Source organism: Esox lucius, chromosome 8 (assembly GCF_011004845.1).
Source record: "Esox lucius isolate fEsoLuc1 chromosome 8, fEsoLuc1.pri, whole genome shotgun sequence".
Classification (NCBI taxonomy): domain Eukaryota; kingdom Metazoa; phylum Chordata; class Actinopteri; order Esociformes; family Esocidae; genus Esox; species Esox lucius.
Genome location: NC_047576.1, coordinates 4,182,403 through 4,197,659, shown reverse-complemented (window position 1 = coordinate 4,197,659; position 15,257 = coordinate 4,182,403). Strand labels below are relative to the sequence as shown.

Below are 15,257 nucleotides of genomic sequence, written 5' to 3'. Positions count from 1 at the left end.
ACATGGTGGGAGGATCATTCAAAGGATTGTTTTCTCTCTCTATTCCCCCACAGAATCATTTTCAACCTACTTTTTCCTATTTAGTACGTTTTATTTCTATATGCTGAAGACAGCTGCAATCAACTTTAATAATTAATAATCAACTGTAGGTGGGACTCTACTCATTACAACACAAAGGATGCACTAATTGCATGTGGAAAGCTGTCTATGACATCCTTCCTGCTCGACTGTATGACAGAATCAGATACATGAGCTGATTTAGGTGACAACAACTTAACATCAACTAATCACAGATTTTTTTGATAATAAATAGTAAGCCATGACTAGTTGATATATAAGATATTTAAGGGTGGTGTTCCGGTCCAGACTCGTTGGGGAGAAAAGAGCCAACGTCCATCAATATTACAAAACGTTTGGCTGGAGCAAGGCATTTGGTAAGCGTGAAATCCTCCACTGGCCCTGCGGTAAGACCAATAAGATAGGTTTCAGGAGCGGAGCGAAATGGAGTGTTTAGTCTGCAAGCAAGTGAAAACAACCGCCCAGTCTGCAAACCAACGCAGGCATACACACTGCTCGGTACCCTGGCCTAGTTAATGTGTTGCATGCACCAACCCTCAGACTGGACAGTGTTATTTAAGACAAGTCTTTGCTGTAATCGCTGTCCCTCAATAAGATTGGCCTGGAGAAGAGCTTCCGCTAAATGACTGTAATGTACAAAAGGAGGTCATGAAAGCTGGGGCCAGCAGTGTGGAGGGTATACAGTCTAGTCTGTAGTGTCTAATTAATACAGATCTGACTGAGAATCGGTAGTTCCGATTTGAAAGTGGAAACAGACTGAGCGAGAGAACGAGCTAAAGAGAGACTGGGAGAGAGGGCAGTTAAAAACCAAACGCTAACCTAAATGAGGTAAGAACATAAAATGTGTTAAGCAAGGTAAAGTACCACTCATAGGTCTTCATCCTAGTTCTTTTCCTTCCTGTAGCCAGTTGGCTGTAACTGTAAAGTCATTGTTTACTAGAAAGGCACTGTCTTGCCACTAGCTAAAAGCTATTCAAACCTAGTGGCATGACATGAGGACCAACAGCCCAGATCAGCCCCAGCATAGCCCACCTATGCATTCCTAGCTAGCCAAAGGGAACCACATTTACTAGCTAGCTAGAGCTAACCAGTTCAATAACTTAGATTAATTAGCTAGCTTGCAAGTCAACTACAGTATCAAGCACAAGACAACATAACATCCTTTTAATGTACATGTTAAACATGATTTTTTAATTTACGTTAATGCACTATATTTAACTTAGTCTTATTAGCTTATTAACGTCATCATCCACAATAGGACAGTTAAACTGTCCAACGTGCAATTAACATGAAATAATTATACTACTATGTGGCTGAAGAAGTTTTTAAAATCTGTCCATTCTGCAGCTAGTGAAGTAAGCTAGCTATATATCTTGCTAGCAGGGAGTTATTAGCTTTAGCTTATGTGATACTATGGGCATCAGTGGCTAACCTAGATACTACAACCTCCATTAGAGGGAAAGTAATATCAAAATTGTTAGACCTTTTATTTCTGTCTGTTTTTATACTTATAAATACTTATATGTTTTACGAACTAAGAATAAAAACAATGTCAGAGTTACATATTGAGACTTTAGGCTCACAGGGTTTCTGCTTGTTCAGGTGTTTCCTGTTGTAATGATTGTTCACACATAAGAAAACTATACATTTGTAGTCTCAGTTCCATTCTTAGTTTTTGCCTTTGGAGTCTTCATTTGGTCTTCATGAAGACTAGGGAGAAGTCTATAAAATAATATCAAGCAATTTGGATGCTATTAGAAAAGAGGAACTCAATTGAGTTAGAGATCGGGTTAGAAATCAACAGTTTGGAATGTAAAGAAAAACAGACTACTGGTGTCTTCAGCAATTGGGAATGACAAGGTCAGCCATAGAAAACAACCACAGTTGATGACAGAAATTGACCAGAGCTGTGAAAAGTAAAATCTCCAACAACCTCTATAATCCTCAGTCGTTTGTCACATAGTGTCACAATCTACAGTTAGCAGACTTCTGCAGCAGAATGACAAAGGCTACACTGCAAGATGCAAACCTCTGATCAGAACCAAAAACACAAAGACCAGTTTGAAATATGCTAAAGGTACAGAAATCAGACAATACAGTTTTGAACTTTGACTTTACGGTCCCAATGTTAGGGACAGCACTGTAAATAAGAAAATGTTACCCGAGCAGCCAATTGTGATTTTTACTTTCTGTTGTGGAGAAGACCACATGTAAAGCTTACTAAAAACTACTATAATGCTTACTTTAAAGATGTTTTAAAGTTAAGTTATGTTGGAAATTATTTAATGTCCAATGCATACTTAAAGTATGCATTGGCAAGAAGTACATTATGCCTTCCAGCTAAAACAATGCAAGAGGTAATTAATTGAATCGAAAGAGACAATTAGGCAGACAGAGCAAAAGACAAAGAGAGAAAGACAAAGAAATGTAGGTAGAGAAATTGAGGTAAAGAGAAGCAGAGAGATGTAGAGAGAGAGAGGCAGAAAAAGATAAAGAGAGATAAACAGAGATGTAGACTGACAGAGGAAGAAATGTAGAGAGAGAGGCAGAAAGAGATATAGAGAAACAGTGAAAGTGATTTAAAAAGATGTACTGTGGAGAGGCAGAAATTAAGAGGGAGGCAGAGAGATAGACAGTGACAGAGAGGGAGATGTAGATAGAGACAGAGAGATGTAAAGATAAGCAAAGGGAGATGCAAAGAGAGATGCAGAGAGAGATGCAGAGAGAGATGTGGAGAGAGCCAGAAGGATAGTTAGAGGGCGACGGGATGAGAGACTGTTCAGTGGGAAAGAGCAGACTAAGTACTTTACACTTGAAAAGCCTATGAGAGTTGAATGGAAGTGGAGAGGGCTGTGACTCATTGGGAATACCTATTCTGACTTCAGTAACTCTGTACCATCCCATTCCTCTTCAACAGTGTGCTGGGGCGTGAAGCATAGTTTAGGAGACTGTATGAGGCTATCCTTCTTTGTCTGCAGATTTATCCAGTGTAAATGATCAAAAGAAGGGAGGTGGTTCATGCATTCTGAAATTGACACATGGCCAACTAGTTTTGCAGAGAAACATACAAATACTCTCCTGGCTATTTCTCTCTCCTCTATTTATATATTAAATATTTTTATAAAGCAATGGTACTTTCTAGCAGTGTGTACAGAATGTACAGCACCCTCTAGAATGATTGCCCCCTTGGGAAAGATGAGCAAAAGGCTGGCATGAAACAATGTCATTAATTCTTATCATATCTCAAAATATGATAAATATAATACTACGTTCAGGTAAAAATAATATTTTGAAAAAAAATATTTCTATTTATAAATACATTTTCTTCTCAAAAGGTGTGTAACAAGGAGTCACACGGATCTAACATAGTGGCAGTATTCTGGGCCCTGGAGGGCATTTATTAAGTGGAAAGTGGAAGGATCAAAACTGAAATTTAAAACATGTGGGGTACAGCATCACACACTTTCTCTTCCTGCACTCCTGGGGTCACCCTCTGACGAGGCCTGATCGGGTCAGGTGTGCCTCTTCAGGGGGTGGCAACCGAGCTGCGTTCAGGGACGAGCCACTGGGCTGCATTCAAGTGCCCAATTTTGCAGCCCTGGGCCAGATGGTTCTACCTGGGGCAATGGCCTGCCCCGGATGCAGGAGAGGGTGCTTTGGCACCACATTTGTGTCACAATTATTGGCAGGATATAATAATGAAATCAGTGTAAAAACAAAAAGGATAACTGTGCTGTTAAACACAGGGTGAGACAGGGACACATTTGGGCAACATTCCTTTCAACATTTACAAGAATAAATTGGCAAGGGCACTGAAAAAGTCAGAATCACCCTTGTCAAGAGACCTGGTTAAAAGCCTCACCCTTTTGGACTCAGACATAAAATCTGATGCTTCAGTCTCCAACCAGGGAGGGCCTAGAGCAACACCAAGATCTACTGTCAAATTCTGTCAGACTTGGGCCCTGACAGTTAATCTCTGTAACAGAAAAATTATGATTTTCCCGAAAAAGGTCCAGATGTCGGGACCGCAAACATAAATTCTACCTAGAGAGCATTCCCCTGGACCAGGGGTGTCCAAACTATTCCACGGAGGGCCATGTGTCTGTTGGTTTTCGCTCTCTCCTTGTACTTGATTGACTAATTAGGTTACTAATTGGTTAGTTTCTACCCTCCCCTGGTTGTTTAGGTGTGAACTGGGAACAAATTTATAGGAAAAACCAAAAACCTGCAGACACATGGCCCTCCGTGAAATGGTTTGGACACCCCTGGCCTAGAGCAAACAAATAATAACACATTGGACTAAACATCACAGGGAACATCAACAAGGCCGTGAATGACCTGAGAGACAAGGTAAGAAGTGCCTTCTACATCATCAAAAAGAACACGAAACATCAAGTGTGCTCAAATTAGTTATAGAATCAATTGCCCTTCAATGGCTCTGAGCTACGGGGTGTGCTTACCTAACATGAAATTAGATAAATCACAAAATTATCACAAGATTAGATAAACACATCTGAATTAGGACTGTATCGGCAAAATATACAAATCCAGAAAAGCGAGGTTAAATTTCACATTCACAAAGTGAAGCAATCCTCATGTGTTTCAAAACAATGGCCACATCTACAGAGAGATGAACCCAGAGAATAGTCTCCTAAGCCAGCTAGTTTTGGGTCTCGATTCACAAACTCAAACAGACCCAGGAGAGCAATAAAATTTGACCCAACCAAATCATAAAAAACCTAAAACATAACTATTTGACACACTGGAAAGAATCAACCCCCAAAAAACTTAGAACATACTACATTTACCTAAATCAAGAGTATACTAAATATGAGATATAAAAAGTATACACACCCCTGTTAAAATGCCAGGTTCTTGTGATGTGAAAGAATGAGACAAAGACAAATGATGTCAGAACTCTTTCCACTTTTAATGTGACCCATAATGTGAACAATTCAATTGAAAAACAAACTGAAATCTTCGAGGGGGAAAAATGAAAAATAAAAACCTTAGAATAACCTGGTGGCTGTATGTTCCCTATCATGCCCATGCACAGACCTTTGTATAAATTCAGTGAGATCTGGCTCTAGAGACAAAAGTGTACACTGCCGACAATAATAAGTGGAAATAGAGCTGCACTTTCTTACCCCCAGCTAAATGTATGATCACACTAAGGATGTATATTACTCTTGGATCATACAGGCCTATAAAGGATATAAAATCAAACGTTAATAAAGTTACGTTCGGTGACGTTAGGTGAAATACCACTATGTGCATGTGTCCATTTGAATGTTTTGTTTCCCATTCCACTGAAGCCCTTTAAATTAAATATTAAAAAGACAAAGGGAAGATTGGGGAACATGGAGAGCAGAGGAGCCTTGCCTTGCTCTTCATAATGTTCAGGGTGCATGGAGAGGAAGGGAACATGGGATCATTCTGTCTAGGGTGCATGAAGATCTTCAAACAGTCTAGGGACCATGGAGAGAGAGGGAACATGGACAGGTTAATTCTGTCTAGGGGTTCATGACGATCTTCATCTGGTCTAGGGATCATGTAGAGAGAGGGTGATCATGGACAGGTTCATTCTGTCTAGACTGCTTATAACTCAAGAGTAGTAGTGGAGATCTAGGGTCAGCTCCCCCTGTCTATCATCTGATTTATATGGATTTCAAAAGCAATGAAACAAGATACCACACCGTTGAGGTTTTTCTCAACTCATTGAAGCCAATGAAAAAAAAAGATGAATGTCACAGTTGCAACATAAGTATTTGATCACCTACCAACCAGTAAGAATTCCGGCTCTCACAGACCTTTTAGTTTTTCTTTAAGAAGCCCTTCTGTTCGCCACTAATTACCTGTATTAACTGCACCTGTTTGAACTTGTTACCTGTATAAAAGACACCTGTCCAAACACTCAATCAAACAGACTCCAACCTCTCCACAATGGCCAAGACCAGAGAGCTGTTTAAGGACATCAGGGATACATTTGTAGACCTGCACAAGGCTGGGATGGGCTACAGGACAATAGGCAAGCAGCTTGGTGAGAAGGCAACAACTGTTGACGCAATTATTAGAAAATGGAAGAAGTTCAAGATGACGGTCAATCTCCCTCGGTCTGGGACTCCATGCAAGATCTCACCTTGTGGGGCATCAATGATCATGAGGAAGGTGAGGGATCATCCCAGAACTTCACGGCAGGACCTGGTCAATGACCTGAAGAGAGCTGGGAGCACAGTCTCAAAGAAAACCATTAGTAACACACTATGCCGTCATGGATTAAAATCCTGCAGTGCACGCAAGGTCCCCCTGTTCAAGCCAGCACATGTCCAGGCCTGTCTGAAGTTTGCCAATGACCATCTGGATGATCCAGAGGAGGAATTGGAGAAGGTCATGTGGGCTGATAAGACAAAAATAGGGCTTTTTGATCTAAACTCCACTCGCCGTGTTTGGAGGAAGAAGAAGGATGAGTACAACCCCAAGAACATCATCCCAACCGCGAAGCAAGGAGGTGGAAACATAATTCTTTGGGGGTGCTTTTCTGCAAAGGGGACAGGATGACTGCACCATATTGAGGGGAGGATGGATGGGGCAATGTATCGCAAGATCTTGGCCAACAACCTCCTTCCCTCAGTAAGAGCATTGAAGATGGGTCGTGGCTGGGTCTTCCAGCATGACAACGACCCGAAACACACAGCCAGGGCTACTAAGGATTGGCTCCGTAAGAATCATCTCAAGGTCCTGGAGTGGCCTAGTCAGTCTCCCGACCTGAACCCAATAGAAAATCTTTGGAGGGAGCTGAAAGTCCGTATTGCAAAACCTGAAGGATCTGGAGAAGGTCTGAATGGAGGAGTGGGCTAAAATCCCTGCTGCAGTGTGTGCAAACCTGGTCAAGAACTACAGGAAACGTATGATCTCTGTAACTGCAAACAAAGGTTTCTGTACCAAATATTAAGTTCTGCCTTTCTGATGTTTCAAATACTTATGTCATGCAATAAAATGCAAATTAATTACTTAGAAATCATACAATGTGATTTTCTGGATTTTTGTTTTAGATTTCGTCACTCACAGTTGAAGAGTACCTAAAATTACAGACTTCTACATGCTTTGTAAGTGGGAAAACCTGCAAAATCGGCAGTGTATCAAATACTTGTTCTCCCCACTGTATATTCTTTATGAATTTAATATATATTTTGTGAATACAAATGCTCTATAAAAACTAAAGTTATCCTTCCTCCAAACACATACTTTCAAAAAACATGCGATTACACAGATCATGATCATTGCAAAACATTTGCATATGTTAGTTTAAAATAAATCAGAATTCAAGAGAAATTACTTCTAAGTGCCACGTAGATGTCAGATTAGTACATGAGAGAAACGCTGCTGCTCGTGGAACAGTTTGTAATGTCATTGTCCTGGTTGTTCATTCCGCTGGCTGTCTTTCTCGGTGTGGCAGAAAGCCACATATTCTACAACCTCTTCCTTTTACTCTCTCTTTCTAACTCTGTGTGTGTGTGTGTGTGTGTGTCTCTCTCTCTCTCTGCATCTCTCTCTCTCTCTGTATCTCTGTGTGTGTGTGTGTCTCTCTCTGTCTCGCACTCTCTGAGTCACTCACTCTCTCTGTGTATCTCTGTGTGTGTGTCTCTCTCTCTCTCTGTGTGTCGCTCTCTCTGTGTATCGCTCTCTCTCTCTCTGTGTGTGTGTGTCTCTCTCTCTGTGTGTGTCTCTCTCAGTGTCTCTCTCTGTGTGTCTCTCTCTTCCACCCAACTGTAACTGAGTATATTATCTTGCAATAATGAATCATATCCCCCCATGTCCCACTCATTAATTAAAAATGGAATATGAAAATGTTTCTACTATGCAAAAATAATTAATAGTCCCGCAAAGTTTTGTTATTTGATAGGATCGTATTCTGTGTGTAGAGGATCTCTGGAGGCAGGAAAAAGAGACAAGGCTAAATTGTTATACAAATTGCGTTGGCTTGTTCCAATCACGGTTCTCTAAATGTTTGAAATGGTTGAAATATCTAAGTCCTGTAAGTCCTGACATCAATATGGTTTTAAGTTGTTTTTAAAATAATTGACATTACTACATTTCTATCATGAGGACAATCGTATTGTTATTCAATATTTTATTTTATAAAGTGATTTTTACGTCTGCAGTTTTCATAAATGGGCTTTAACAGGTACCCAATCAAAAGGGCAAAAAGCTGTAGCAAAGTGCTCCCCAGAAAGAAAAAGGAAAGATTTTCTCTCTCCCTCTAATTTCATTTCAATCTAAAAGGCTTTATTGAAAACATTTGTTTACACTGCCAAAGCATGTACTAACATAAAAAGGTATATCAGATAACAAAAGGAAAAAATAAAACCTTCTCCCTTTCTATCTCCCTCACTCTCTGTCCCTCTACCACTCTCCCTTCCACTCTCTCACTCTGTCCCTCTACCACTTTCTCTTTCACTCTCTCACTCTCTGTCCCTCTACCACTCTCCCTTTCACTCTGTCCCTCTACCTCTCTCCCTTTCCCTCTCTCACTCTCTGTCCCTCTACCACTCTCCCTTTCACTCTCTCACTCTCTGTCCCTCTACCACTCTCTTTCACTCTTTTAGTCTCTGTCTCTCTACCACTCTTTCACTCTCTCACTCTGTCCCTCTACCACTTTCTCTTTCACTCTCTCACTCTCTGTCCATCTACCACTCTCCGTTTCACTCTGTCCCTCTACCTCTTTCCGTTTCACTCTCTCACTCTCTGTCCCTCTACCACTCTCTCTTTCACTCTCTCACACTGTCCATCTACCACTTTCTATTTCACTCTCTCACTCTGTCCCTCTACCACTTTCTCTTTCACTCTCTGTCCCTCTACCACTCTGTTTCACTCTGTCCCTCTACGTCTCTCCCTTTCACTCTCTGTCCCTCTACCACTCTCTTTCACTCTTTTAGTCTCTGTCCCTCTACCACTTTCTCTTTCACTCTCTCACTCGGTCCCTCTACCACTCTCCCTTTCACTCTCTCACTCTCTGTCCCTCTACCACTCTCCCTTTCACTCTGTCCCTCTACCTCTCTCCCTTTCCCTCTCTCACTCTCTGTCCCTCTACCACTCTCCCTTTCACTCTCTCACTCTCTGTCCCTCTACCACTCTGTCAGTCCCTCTCCTCTCTCTCTGTCCCTCTTGCCTCCACCCACTCCCTCTGTCTTTCTGCGCCCCCCCCCCGTAGGTCTTCTGAGGCTGAGCTCCTCGAGGATTTCACATTTCTGCAACGTATTTCATTATCATTTATCATCTCATTCATATCTTGACTGTGCTGAGCCTTACTGAAATGTAGAATATGTGATTTTATATTTCCACCATCTCACAAGAAGCAGCCTGGCCCTGTACCTCTCTGCGGATCTCAACCTTACCTCATAACATGAGAAGCATGATAGAACTGGATGTCAGTAGGACGTAGCCAGTTAAGTGGAGGTTTCTGTAGATTTTCAGGAGTTTCTGATAAGAGAACACTATGGGAGATGTGAGCACCGAAGCACCGAATCTTAAATTCGCAACCATAAAAGATAACATTTTACTTTTATTGTTTGAACACACTAAACAACACTGTGTAGCATTATGGGATGTCTAAGAATAACATTTAACACGCACTTTTACAGTAATTACATTTTCGTCCGTGTCTCTGACGCCAGATGTGTTGACATCAGATCCCATTACTACCGTTTACATCCTTTCGAGTCCCCAATAGCTCCCTATTCCCTACATAGTGCACAACTGAAAGCCCTGCTCATAGGTAATGCAATGTACAAGAATGGGGGGCCATTTGGGACACATGTTGCCAATATTTCCACCTGGATGCCAATTGGCCCCTAGATGATTTCCTGTTTCACCCTTCAACGCCTTGGGTTTCGGCCAATGAAAGGTCTTTACAACCTGCTGCGTCTCCTGCCTGATTTTCAACTTGGCTCAAATTACAGGAGTTCTGGGGAAAAGTTCTGTTCCATTTACTGGGAGCACTGAGTTAAAGTTCCAGAAGAGTTTAGCCAAGCACACGGACTCAACTCATCACGGAATGATATGTGATAGCAGGATTTGCTAGCAACATTGTTGAGTCACCAGCAGACGTTGAAAGAAATGTCAATTCTGAAAACGATTACCTGTTCTTGAGCTCAATCCCAAGCGGCCCGACACTCCGTTGATTGCGCTCTGTCTTTGACCGTACAAAATGCCGCCATTTCAGACAATCAGGAAAATCCTGTTCGGTCTAATTGGAGGTCGTTGCATTTTCAAAGAATACCTGACCAAGGAGGTACTTTAACCTGTTGCATTCATTTCAGGGCTGAATCCAACATCAAAAGCCAGTTTTCGTAGTGCACAGATTCGTTTTCATCCCTCTGTGACAGTGCCGGTCAAAGGAGCCATCCATTTAACTAAAATACACTCACCTAAAGGATTATTAGGAACACCATACTAATACTGTGTTTGACCCCCTTTCGCCCTCAGAACTGCCTTAATTCTACGTGGCATTGATTCAACAAGGTGCTGAAAGCATTCTTTAGAAATGTTGGCCCATATTGATAGGATAGCATATTGCAGTTGATGGAGATTTGTGGGAGGCACGAAGCTCCCGTTCCACCACATCCCAAAGATGCTCTATTGGGTTGAGATCTGGTGACTGTGGGGGCCATTTCAGTACAGTGAATTCATATGTTCAAGAAACCAATTTGAAATGATTCGAGCTTTGTGACATGGTGCATTATCCTGCTGGAAGTAGCCATCAGAGGATGGGTACATGGTGGTCATAAAGGGATGGACATGGTCAGAAACAATGCTCAGGTAGGCCGTGGCATTTAAACGATGCCCAATTGGCACGAAGGGGCCTAAAGTGTGCCAAAAAACATCCCCCACACCATTACACCACCACCACCAGCCTGCACAGTGGTAACAAGGCATGATGGATCCATGTTCTCATTCTGTTTACGCCAAATTCTGACTCTACCATCTGAATGTCTCAACAGAAATCGAGACTCATCAGACCAGGCAACATTCTTCCAGTCTTCAACTGTCCAATTTTGGTGAGCTCGTGCAAATTGTAGCCTCTTTTTCCTATTTGTAGAGAAGATGAGTGGTACCCGGTGGTGTCTTCTGCTGTTGTAGCCCATCTGCCTCAAGGGTGTGCGTGTTGTGGCTTCACAAATGTTTTGCTGCATACCTCGGTTGTAACAAGTGGTTATTTCAGTCAAAGTTGCTCTTTTATCAGCTTGAATCAGTCGGCCCATTCTCCTCTGACCTCTAGCATCACCAAGGCATCTTCTCCCACAGGACTGCCGCATACTGGATGTTTTTCGCTTTTCACACCATTCTTTGTAAACCCTAGAAATGGTTGTGCGTGAAAATCCCAGTAACTGAGCAGATTGTGAAATACTCTGACCGGCCCGTCTGGCACCAACAACCATGCCACGCTCAAAATTGCTTAAATCACCTTTCTTTCCCATTCTGACATTCAGTTTGGAGTTCAGGAGATTGTCTTGACCAGGACCACACCCCTAAATGCATTGAAGCAACTGCCATGTGATTGGTTGATTAGATAATTGCATTAATGAGAAATTGAACAGGTGTTCCTAATAATCCTTTAGGTGGGTGTAGATAACAGCTGTGTCACCAATGGCATTCTATTTGCCCTGGCCAGAAGTAGTGCGCCGCAGTAGGGTGCTATTTCAGACAGGCTATTTACATTTCAAACCTGGATCGGGAGGTTTCATTTTTGACTAAAGTTTTAAATGGAAGTTGCTATCTGTCTCTATTTCTGCTTCACAAGGTAAAGTAAATACATAGCATTTTTTTCCAATGTTAAATGTGTTGTATTTTGTATTTATTGTATGTGACCAGGTGTAGGCATATTCATTAAGTGAACAACTCAACTTCATCCACAAATTACCCTCTGGGTAATAATTTTTTGTATTTTCCTCAGCATTTTCTAATTTGGTCTAAACTAACATACGCAATTGTTTTACAATCATCAAATGATTTAATTATCTTAAATTTAATTTCAATTCGCTTAGTTGTCTGGAGTGTTTGAAGTCCTCTTAAACATCTTAAATACCCCATTTGATCCAGACCGCTGCTAATGACTCTGGGACTATTTCGGGGGAAAAGATGGGCTTGTAAAACTTACGTTAGAGAGAATAAATTGCTAGATAGACTATGTTTATTTGCGTCATTATTTTCATAGAGTTTGAATTTACTCTATTGCTCAAGACGTACCACACAGGATTGTATTGCGCACGCCACAGAAACTTGAAACAGTTCAGACATAATTTTCTTCACACTTGCAAAACTCCAGGGGGAGTTGCATGTTTACACACAATTATTTATCATCTCAAGTCTTGTTTTATACGGATAATGTAGTGTAATGTAAACAAGCCCAGTGTTGGGAGGGAGGGGGTGTGTGTAACGTCGAGGTGTTATCGACCAAAGTGGCACCTATCGGAACATTTGTGAAGAACACTACATTTTATGAAGATTTACATTACCAGAAATTCCCACTGCGATGAAAAGAAATGCATTTACCAAACACTTGTACGCCTCTCTCTGTAGGATGAAACATTTTAGTTACAGGTAGGTCTATTTTTGTTCCCAATAGTCTTTACGACCTTGGGCACTATACGCAGTGAAGGAATAATCATTTTAGTCCCTGTAGTGCATATCTAGGTACAGAACTCATCCAGCTCATTAGATTAATAACTAAACGTGTTTCCCAAGCCTGTTGTTTAATTAACACTCCAAGGCTCTCAGGTTCAGGTTTGTAACAAGACATGCTCTCATAATAGCCTACTAAACAAGCATTAAGAAACAACAGGGGATTCCCTGTGTTAGATCTAAATAACTGAATTATCTTCAGTTATTACAATTCATTAGACATTAACAGACAAAATGCAAATAAAATGTATATGCTATTCGCTAGATCCCATCTAGGTTTGGAGGATTTTAAAATGACTACCCTGGACCATTAAATACCTATGAATTTAGTCTGATGACAACCTAACCCATCACACAGCTGGTTAATACAATACCTAACAAAATCTATTCCATGAAGCCCAAGGAACATTCAAAGCAAATCCAAAATTAGGTTCTTCAAAAGCACAAATCAGAGGTAGGATATAAGGACATTTTCAAGGCATTGAATATGCCCCGGAGCATAGTAAAGTCCATTATTAAGAAATGGAGAGAATATGGCAGAACTGTGAAACTGTCTTGAACAGGCCGTCCTTAGAAACCGGGCGCGAAGGGCGCTAGTCAGGCAGGCCACCAAAAGGCCCATGGCAATTTTAAAGGAGGTAGTCACAGTCTTCCACAGTTGAGCAGAGAGCTGGGAGTCTGTGAATATTTGCCTTTGTGGGAGAGTGGCAAAAAGAAAGCCGTTGTTGAAAACAACTCACATGAAATCTCAGCTGGGTTTTACCAGCAGCATGTGGGAGACTCAGTGGAAAGAATCTATGATCTGATGAGACGGAAATATAGCTTTTTTGGCCTAAACGCTAAGCGCTATATTTGACAGGCCTAACCGTCCCAGGTTGAGAGACTGGTCATATTGTATATGCCGATAATGTATACAGTCAGGCGATGATGTGCTATTCGTCTTGGTGAGAATCCATACATCTTGGTGTTAATGTTTACAGCTCTGCGATTATATTACAGCTTGGTTTAATGTATAAAGCATGTACAAAGCTTGGTGAAATTGTATGGAGTTTGATAATCATGTTAAAAACTTGTTGATAATGCACTTTAAACAGCATGATCAGTGCAATGTGGTGGTATTGATAATGCAGTCAGGGTTCTGTGAACAGCACAGATCTGTGGTCTTCCCAGGGAACCTCATGGAGCTGCAGAGCTACATCGTATACTTTACCATAATGCTCCAAAACCATGTCAGAGTCTCTGTGGTGTGTTTGTGGCTAATCTGTGAGATGGGTCTGATAGGATAAAGACCTGAAGAAGCCGACCGTAAACCCATTAATTGCACCAAGACCTCCCAGAACCACTGTGATCCTATTGGCCCGGGACAAGCGTAGGGCCCTCTGTAGGAAATGAGGTGTCATTTGGGATCTTGTTATTCTTTGCTCTTTCTCTGGGTCTTTGCCAAACTTCTCTCCTCTTCCCTTAAAACCCCTTCACTCTCTTTTTCTCTTTCCATCCGCTGCTTCTCCCCCTCATCTCAGCCACGAAATCTGTGCCAGAGCTTATCTGCGCCGACATCCATCCAACACTGTGGATCATCAGCCAGTCAGGGCTGGGCTGTCTGGCTGCGGGTCTCCCCTCTTAGTGACGAATGAACCCAAGTCATGACAGAGTCGTTATAAAGCCATACTTGAAGGGGACAACACGGCAGTTATACAAAACCATGCTTAACGGGTTTAAAAAACACTGTGGTTTAAAAAAGACTGGTTTATTGGGGGTTATAAATACAAGCTTAATCATAGACAACTACAACAGTTCAGATTAACAAGAATCGTTGGCTGGTTTGTTTTGGAAGTTTTTTGTTTATAGAGTAAACAGGTGAAAATATAAAGAATTTGTTACCTTCCGAGGTAACGTGGACCAGTTTCCACATGGACACCACACATCGGGTATAAAACACAAACGTTGTTATCAAATGTCAAATAAGCTTTTAATTTCATGTGTCAAATAACAAAAATCGATCACAGAATGTTGTGTGCTGTTATAGGTAGGATAGAAAATCTTAGCATTTGCTTGCCACACACCTGAAAACAATGAAACCGCTGTCATTTTATTTAACTGATAGACTATTGTCATTTGTTTTATCAACATCAAACAACATCAAAACCTGCAAACTTCCTCTCCTAACTCTACCTCTTAATAACTCCATCACCTAACTCCACCGCCTAAAGTACTACACCATAATTTCCCGTTTATAAACAGTGGCTTATACACAGATTTTGAAATCATTTTAACTACAGTGGTTAAAACATGGATGAGTGACGGACTGACTCATGTTAAATAGCGTAGTGGTTAGAGATGCGGACCTGTAACCAACTGGCCCTGCGTTTGAATTTTGTTACAGTCAAAGCAAATTATGCGTTAGTATTTGTGCCAGATAGATAAAAACTTAGTTGGCTACAACCTTCAGTAGCTTTGCTATAGTGAGCCTAAAATAAAACAGTTTACGGTTATATTGC

The 15,257-nt window shown here is 41.3% G+C and overlaps 1 protein-coding gene across 2 annotated transcripts in view; it reads left to right on the top strand.

Annotated features, from left to right (window-relative positions):
- The window catches only part of LOC105027379 (gamma-aminobutyric acid type A receptor subunit gamma3), a 130,288-nt gene that overhangs the window by 71,233 nt on the left and 43,798 nt on the right, over positions 1-15,257 (top strand). The window contains exon 1 of one of the 2 annotated variants that reach the window (XM_034293670.1): positions 11,761-11,878. The exons of the other annotated variant lie outside the window; for it this stretch is intronic. The gene's annotated coding sequence lies outside the window, so the exon portion shown is untranslated. Of the gene's footprint in view, positions 1-11,760; positions 11,879-15,257 lie in introns of those variants that run through there. 2 annotated transcript variants of the gene reach the window in all.